This window comes from Thamnophis elegans, chromosome 4 (genome assembly GCF_009769535.1).
Source record: "Thamnophis elegans isolate rThaEle1 chromosome 4, rThaEle1.pri, whole genome shotgun sequence".
Classification (NCBI taxonomy): Eukaryota; Metazoa; Chordata; class Lepidosauria; order Squamata; family Colubridae; genus Thamnophis; species Thamnophis elegans.
In genome coordinates this window covers 111,817,611-111,823,610 of record NC_045544.1, presented here as the reverse complement: position 1 = coordinate 111,823,610, position 6,000 = coordinate 111,817,611, and positions in this window count along the sequence as shown.

The window sequence follows — 6,000 nt, the reverse complement described above, 5'->3', positions numbered from 1 at the left end:
GGTGCTTCTGTCAGCAAAAAAATGGAGCTCGGGAGGCCCACATGCAGCCCTCCCAGGCTCTGTTTTTGCACACGATGAAAATGGCTGTGCCCCCCCCCCCAAGCTCTGTTTTTGCTGGCAGAGGGCTGAAGGAGGCTGTTGTGACCGAAAACGGGGCCTCGATGAGTGACGTCGAGCTTGCCACGCCCATCCCAGCCACGCCACGCCCCCCTGATCCCTGTGGTCAAACACAATCCTGATGCGGCCCTCAATCGAGTTTGACACCCCTGATCTAGAGGCATCAAGCTGAGGAAGTCTGCCTTAGCTTTGTGATGTTGTTGAAGGGGAGCAATAGCTTTATCCCCTAGAAGTTCATGTCTCAATGGGCAAGACCATTTTCCACCCTCCCATGTTCAAGAGAAGACTAGCTTTGGAAACTGACTTTCAGCAGTGAGCTCTGTGGTCCATTTGCTGTGAATGAAAGAGCTAACTTCCATAGCACTTTCCCTGGTTTTTCAGGATGCTCAGAATCTGTTTGCTTGATTGTTTCCCATGTTTAGTGTCCAATTCTAAAAGTGCCTAATGTGATAAGTGAACCTGGTTTTACGTAGGAGACACTGGTCTTGCCTGTCTTTGCCCTTCTGATATGGGGGGGACGTGGCAGCCTAGAATGTGAATTATCTTCTGGAAGAAACTGGACAGCAACCATAGTTGTTTTTCTCTCTTTCTCTCTCTCTCTCTCCCCCACCACCCATTTGACTCTGCCCTTGTGGGCTGGAACTCATTGGAATTGTAATCCAACACAACTGTTGACCCCTTGCCTGACCATTTTATAATCTTGGAACGGCCATGATGCGAGAGCCTAACAAAAGAATTGCTGTAGGAAAATGCTGCTTCAAGTCCACGTCCACCTCTTCCCTCTTCTTCTTCTCCTCCTCTGCGTAAAAAGTGCCGCCTTGTTGGAAAGGTTGCATTTTGAACTTCTCGTCTGCATTTCCTGTTACGTGCCGAAGAGAAGTTATGAACAATCCTTCCCAGCAATCTTTTATGAATGTGAAAAAAGGTCTGAGCGACTCCTCCCTCCCTTTCCCCCCAATTAGTACATTTCATTTCTACCTTGGCTGGATTCCTGCACTGAAAGGAACCAGCGGTGTAGGAAGAATTCTTGTTATCTTTCATTCCAGAACATTTGTTTTAAGATAATGGGGAGAGAAGGCATTAAAACATTATACTAGGGAATTGGAAGCGAAGACGAGGGTAAGGGAGGGACCAGATTTATTTCCTCCTTCCATTCTGAGCTTGTATACGAGCTGAAGTACATCGCAGCTTAATCCATTGCAGGTTGCTGTAGATTGTGGGCCAACCACGTTTGTGCGTTTTCTAACTTCCATTCCAGGACTGCCTGTCTCTTTTCTCCTCGTGGTCCTCTCTGATCCACTACTGTGGTGGCACTCCGACACTTTGCCTGGTGTTGTTTTTAGCCGGCCCTAACTGAGTTCAGCCTACCTCAAGAGGTAATTCTGTGTCTCCCTGTCTTGCAGCCACAATCCCTTTTTATTTCAGCATCCTTTTTTGACATATGCATAGATGACACACACACAAACCACACTGGACTGTCTATCGCCCTACTCTCCCAGCCCCCTTGCTGTTGCCACCAGTTCTTATTGCAGATTGGATGCTGCTTTAAATGTGAAAATAAATAAATAAATAAAACAATTGTTTTAAAAAGCTATATAAAGAAGAAAAAATAAAAATAAAAAACCTGAATGAAAAGCTAACGCTGAATTTATAAGCCTTGTTGCATATGAGCCAAAAGTGCAAAAAGCTCCATATAATAAATTAACCTGCCACTCATATAAATATAAATATATATAAATATATTAAAATCAGACTGTTCTACAAAATTGTGTATTTGTATTTTTGTGTACGTACAATTTTCTGCTAAGCAGAAGGAGGATGTAGTATAGGATGTGAGAGAATTTTTTTTAATCAAATTTCTTTTGCTACTTATTTTTCTTAACATTCATCTCTCTGTCTCTGTCTTCTCTATGTATGACACGGTTTTTGAAAAAGCTGCAGTCTCTCTCTTCTTCCCCCTGTCCCTCTTAACCCCCCATCTCAAAAATGGTCCATTGCCAGGGTATATACACTGCCACTAGTTTTGCAGAGTTATAGAAACACTCAAAAGTTTGGTAACTCACTGCTTTTAGCAATGTCAACTTGTGCTTTGTTGGGACTTGGCATAGATGCTTCCAAAGTGGTTGAATCTTAACCACTTTCTATTTCCCTGAAGCAACCTAGCACTTAGCTAAAATTGGTCAAGACTTTTGGCGGTCTTTGATTTGAGATCCCAAATATCTTTGTGAAGGCATTCCTGCAAGGAAAAAAATAACAATCGTCAATCAGACAGGCTTTAAATTCCCAAGCACGAGCCCAGGAATTGAGGCCAAAGGCGTTTCGCCATGTTGGGATTATTACTCAATTGAAAACACTGAAAGGCCAGACTAGTGTAGCCATGATTTGAACAAAAGTAGGATGGTCTTAAGTGCCCAAAGTATCTTGTGCATATATATTTTTTGCAATCCTATAACCATTTTATTTTAAAAAAGCAAGTAATCTAAATAGGAGGATATTTTGTTAAAAAAAATACTGTAGAGTGATGAGAGAGAAAAAAAATTAGGATTATCTCATATCTGATTAATGTTTCTCAGTTTTCATGTTTCTTCCCTCTGTGGAAGGATATTAGTGGAACTGCCACTTGTCTATCAGTTAATTTAATCTGTCAAGGGATTTATTTCTTCTTTGAAAAGTGCAAGCCAAGTTCCCACAAACTCCATCTGTCCTCTTTGCCTCTAAAGTATATTTGAATTTCAGAATAGTTAATAACCGCAGTCTTGTTGATATGAATACAGCTTGGTCAGGCTAGAAACCCAGGCTGATGTTCCTTCCTCTGAAATCTCCAAAACAGGCCACGATGAAATACAAAATAGAAAATGCAAAGAGGCTGCTTACTACTCTTTAGGCAAATCATGTGGGAGTATTGAGAACTAACCTGTTCTTACCTCGTTGCAGGATGCAGGAGGTTAAATTCCAAAACATTTTTCCAGTGTAACTTTCGTTGAGAATTTTTTCCTCAGCTTAAGAAAAAGAAGTATAAGCTCTTATTCAAAGATATGAGAGCCTTTTGTACATTGGGATTTCCTTGACTGATAAAATCTACTTTCCCATTTAGTTTTCCATGGTTCTTCAGTTTGCAGGTGGAAACCTTTTCTCTCCTTTTAAAGCCACATGCCTCATACTGTTGACCCTTACCATTTCTTCCAGGGGTGAGAGAGACACTACATCTTTCTTAAGTAGGGCTCATATTTATACCAGTGTGTACTGACTGTGGAAGAAGTCCTTGTTTCTGTATGTGAATGGGGAAAGAAACAAGTGCTCTATTGTATTGATTAAAAACTAGCTTAAAAACAAATGAGTCCTGTATCATTGTATCTCCTATTCTGGATTATTAGTGCCTTTTTGGACAGTAGACTGTTCTGTAATTAAATTGTAGTATAACTGCTTTTTTGTACAGTTTTGTTTTAATAAACTTTTTTTAATTTGTGTTTATTTTAGTATTGTACCTACTAGAAAATTAAAATGTATAACTGAAAAAAAAACCTGCTTTGATGTCTTTTTTCGATGTCTTTCTGCTTTTATACAAGGTAAAACACAAAGTCACACCAAGGAGGAGATTTTCTTCTAGCTAGAGCCTGGCTGGCCATCTCTTTGGCAGAATTACATGGGACTATTACATGAGTATTCAGTTAGTTGTTTGTTTATTATAAGGTTCTAGAAATCAATCATTTCTTTGGGAAACCAAATAAAAAAAAGATAAGATTGCCATATGATGGGGAGCCCAAACATGGGGTACACAGGATTTCAGCAATTTGCAGAAGGTGAAGAGGTAGCTGTAAGCTTTAGTTGCTTTAAGAACGTCTATAGTCAGCCTTCTCTATTCTAGTCCCATAGTCAGAAGTCACAGCTAGCCCTGATATTCTGCTTGCAGGTTGTTAGAAGCTGCCCTAGATTTATCATAAAAAAGAAGTATGGTGCAAACATGTAAGAAACCTACTTTATATTGTATGAGACAGTTGCTCCATCTAGTCAGCATCAAAGTATTTATAGAGAACTTCAGAACTGAGCATTAGATCCCGTGTTGTGAGATATTACAATGATGTGTATTATACTGCTACTCTTAGCAAATGCAACTGGTTTGTAAACTTTAAGGAGATATGTTCAGTAGTTTGACAAAACATAGGACCAAGTAGAGGGGGAAACTCCAGATGTTACCGCCTGAAAGAGATTTTTTATTATTTAAAAATAATTTTCAATATGGAATTGATGCTATTTTAACATAAAGATGAAATTGGTCCCCAAGACTTGCCTCTGTAGCTAGGATGGGGGAATAATAATTGCAATAATATTTTTTATATAAAGAGGAGGGACGTGGAGAAGAGATGTAGTGTAGAAATCCTGGAAATGTCAGACTATTTTTACATACATACATACATACACACATACATACAATCATGCTTGGATGAACAATTAGGCATAATGAAAGAAGCAACTCACTAAAGAATTAATTTGAGTCCTGCAGAGACAAGTTCTTGCAAATTATTTCAATATTATCTAGCTTAGAAGTGGAGATACAAACTTCCTAGATTTTTGACAAGGTTCAGGTCAGTAATTAAACTAATTTAGGACTGATTGGATAAGAGAGGAGATCCTCTAAACCAGTGGTTCTCAACCTGTGGGTTGGGACCCTTTGGGGGGGTCGAACGACCCTTTCACAAGGGTCGCCTAAGACCATCAGAAAACACATATTTTTGAAAAAATATGGAAAACATAATCTTATGGTTGGGGTCACCACAACATGAGGAACTGTATTAAAGAGTCGCGGCATTAGGAAGGTTGAGACCCACTGCTCTAAACATTGAGCACCAGTTTCTCCTCTGGGTTTTCTGGACATAGCTCTCAAAACTAAGCGAAGCAAACTGACATTTCATTCAGAACAAAACATATGAAGGATGAACATGGTGAGTTCTTTTGTGAAAGTACAATACCCATTGCACATATTTTTAGTACACGTGTTATTGAAGAGGTTAAAAGTTTTCTTGTCAGATTAATGGAATGACACATGAGCTTTAAAGAAATTATTATGTATTGAAAGTTGGAGAGAAATCCTAACTTTGGACAGAACACACAATAGGGCATGGGCAACCAGTGAGTTACCAAGACATTAGTATTTCTGGTGGTCATCTCCCTAAATTTTGATATTATCTGTGGCAATTACCAGGCAAAAAAACCTACAGTATGTTGACTTTAAACTGCTAATACAGGCTTACATTATTTGTTATATGTATTCCACTTTTATTATTTTTATAAGGTGGCAAATATACTTAATATACCTGTTTTCCCTAAAACACGCCTCTGGGGTGAACTGGGCTGAGAGTGACTGGTCAAAATCACTCTACCAGCTGTCATCCTAAACAGGGACTAAATCTTCTGGTTTCTAGACTTAGTGCCTTAACCAGGCTAGAAACCACTTTACAAAGCCTTAGTAAGACCACACTTGGAATACTGCATCTAATTCTGATCACCATAATTATAAAAAAAAGAAAAGACTCTGGAAAGAGTGCAGAGACCAACGAGGGTGAACAGGGGGACTGGAGGCTAAAACTTAACAGTTGGTCAAACCCAGAAAGTAAAGACAAGAAATAATGGATGGAAGCTAATCAAGAAGAGACCAGAACTAAGAAATTTCCTAACAGTGAGAACAATTAAACCAGTGGAACCTCTTGCATTCAGAAGTTGTGGGTGCCCCATCACTGGAGGCTTTTAAGAAGAGACTGGACAGTCACTTAACTGAAATGGTAGAATGTCTCCGGCTCAAGCAGGAGTATTACACTAGATCAGTGTTTTTCAACCACTGTGCCGCGGCACACTAGTGTGCCGTGACATAGTGTAAGGTGTGCCGTG